Genomic DNA, 3,316 nt, shown 5'->3' with positions numbered 1-3,316 from the left:
AAATTGTGTGGAGTTATATTGTTTGAACATATTTTATTCAATGTTGAAAGGAATTGGGCACAAGTTATGTAACTTATAACCGACCGCTCCGATCAGAACCATGAACAATAATGAATGGACATAATAATATTAAGACAAATTATTCATAAATCGAAGCGCTTACTTCGTACAATGTATTTATGCACATGTCTATAGATATTTTCATTAATAGTACTAGTATTTGGCAGAGCAGGGTTGCCGTAAAGAATGGTATCAATGTCTAAGTGAACTTTTGATAGTTCACAGTCTTGCTTCAGATCAAATTCAGCTGTCAAATTTTGGACAGTTAAAATAGAAATGGTTAGCATCTTCCACCGGAGCACCACAATTGCAAGCTTCACTCTCTGATAAATTAACACGAAAAAGATCTGCATGTAATAAACTACACGAATGTCTTAACTTCGTGTGTAGTATAACTTGGTAAGATAACTTAAACGATGATAATGAATTTGTACATTTTGTTGTAGAGGAGAGACTTTTGGAGAATTGAGGAGAATTGCGAAGTTTAGGAATAGCCAAATCTAAATTGTTACGCAAGTTGTATCCGGAAATGGTTTCAGTAAATGGTGGAAGTAAATCTATCAGGTAATCAGGAGCTTGTATATTAACAATTTTGTAGAGTGAGTGAGTTTAGTTTTACGCCGCACTCAGCAATATTCCAGCTATATGGCGGCGGTCTGTAAATAATCGAGTCTTGACCAGACAATCCAGTGATCAACAGCATGAGCATCGATCTACGCAATTGGGAACCGATGACATGTGTCAACCAAGTCAGCGAGCCTATTTTGTAGATCATCCGTCTATCCCAACCAGTTAGTCTATATATTGCCAATCCGGTTACAGTTCTTGCTGCTTAACACTTACGACAAGCATAGTCGCCTTTTGTGGCAAGCATGGGTTGCTGAAGAGCTATTCTATCCCGGATCTTCACGGGTTTTTTACAGCAGATACACGATTATGTATTATCTAAAAAGATGACACCAAGGAGTTATATCATATCACTTATGTCATGTAATCAGAAACAGACATTTTATGTGAGCTTCAAACAATGTTATTAAAACACGATGGAGTTATTATTTATTACAGGATATTTATATAGCGCCCATATTCACGCAACTAGTACATGCTCAAGGCGCTGGTATATTTCCCTCCATCATTGGATGTCAATCTCAACTCCCTGGGGATCATACAACTCTTGCAGCCACTAGGCGCAACGAGTTATTGCGGCTTTCTCATCCTTACGAGGTACCCATTCACAGCTGGGTGGACTGGGACACATAGTCACAACAGTACTTTGTCCAAGTTCACTGCACGTTGCTGTACCTGCAACTAGGTGTTTGCATGTATACATGTGGCCACCATCTGTTCATATACCAACGGATTCGTGGGTTCTTTTAAGTGCACATAGTTGTGTACTGTACACTAGGGGTTGTACTGTACACTAGGGGTTGTGACAACAATGAAAGAGTCTGCACACAAAGTTGACTCCAAGGGTTTTACACTACTAGTTTTAAGGTTTCCAACTAATTGTGGCATAAGAAAAGAAGAAATTTGTCTACAAGTATATATTGTCCTACTTTAGAACCGATAACTCTTTCAATATCTCTTAATTAAAAGGGGCGGTGGGGTAGCCTAGGCGGTTAAAGCGTTGGCTTGTCACGCCGAAGACCCGGGCTGTTGTCCCACATCTTCATGGGGCGGTGAGGTAGCTTAATGGTTAAAGCGTTGGTTCGAATCCCCACATGGGTACAATGTGTGAAGCCCATTTCTGGTGTCCCCCGCCGTGATGTTGCTGGATATTGCTAAAAGCGGCGTAAAACCAAACTCAGTCAGTCAATCAGTCTTAATTAAAATCATTAAATATGAATATGTTTACGAAACCTATCGAAATGTAAATATTCTGTCCCAAAAACGTCAATGTTGATTACATACAGCATTTTACTTTCATTCCCGACTTGTCAGATATTAACGAATTATTGTAAAAGACAATACCTTGTAACTACGAACTGCTGATGACGTTGTCCGACCCGTTCGGTAATAAGCTGTTCATCAATACCACAGTCATAAAGGCGTGTCGCAGTTGTCGCCCTTAGAGAGTGGTTTGAGAAAAACCCTGAGAATCCGGCTCCCTTGCAAAGACGACTGACCGTCTGTGTCAGTGGGTGTACACCAATGGCGACGTCAGGAAACCAGCTAACTGGTAGCGGAGAGGTCTTAATAGACTTGCACAAGTATCAAATTAATAGTTTAAATGATCATTTCTAAAAGAATAATAAATAACGGACTGGGGTCCTTAATGTCCACTTATCTAGACCTGCCCCTTTGGAGGATAGAATTACCATACATTCATGGGCTCAGCATTCAGTACAACTTTGGAGCAAGGCTAAGGTCTCAAGTACAGACTGTTACACGAACCCTTGTGTGGCCTTGAATAACAAAATGTGCATAATAAATAAAAGAATTCAATAAATACAGTATTCTAAGTAATTTCAGGAGAATATTATATTAATCAGTTTCTATATGTAACTATACAAATCTAATGCACCATCATTTTAGATTACATGTATCCTTAATGGTCTTTAAAATAATAGTATTATTTTGTTACACATGTGAAATATAACATTATCATTTACTGAACCAAAACTCCTCTGCAGCTAATACTTCCCTGCAAACCTTATGCAGATGAATTGCACGAGGATCATGCATCAAATTGCTGAAAAGCATGTGAAAATATCGTACATGTGAACAGCTGCGTTTGGTGTAAAGTGTTGTTAAGAATTCGCCAATTCTAAAAAAATGTCCATCTATTAAACTAATGACAATAATCTTTTCAACGTTACGAATTTGTTTTACAATACATCAGTTCAAGTGTAAACAGTACCTTTAAACAGTGTGGATTATTTTTGTAAAATTTAGTTTAGAACAGTTGCTTGAAGTAAGTGGCTATATTTACACTAGTGAGTCTAAACTTTTGATGGCTTAGCTTAGGGACTTGTGCAAATTTAACACTTCTCGTACAGTCGCACTAGACATCGTTTTCCCCGACAGTGACGGTTTTTCGGTCGCATTTCCTATGCTTTGGCATACCAAACACACACACACACACACACACACACACACACACACACACACACACACCCTCTGTTCGTCTTCGGTGTAGCGTAATTCCTTGCTACCGTCAAAGTTACGGATCAGTTGGATCTGCGCATTATCCCCGACTCTGAATAGTCTGTGCTCATCCCCCACACGAAGGGTAAAACTTAGACCGATCAAATAG

The sequence above is a fragment of the Haliotis rubra genome, unplaced genomic scaffold (genome assembly GCF_003918875.1).
Source record: "Haliotis rubra isolate DU_JTF1 unplaced genomic scaffold, ASM391887v1 Scf27, whole genome shotgun sequence".
Classification (NCBI taxonomy): domain Eukaryota; kingdom Metazoa; phylum Mollusca; class Gastropoda; order Lepetellida; family Haliotidae; genus Haliotis; species Haliotis rubra.
The sequence above is the reverse complement of the archived record's forward strand: the minus strand, read 5'-3'. Positions refer to the sequence as shown.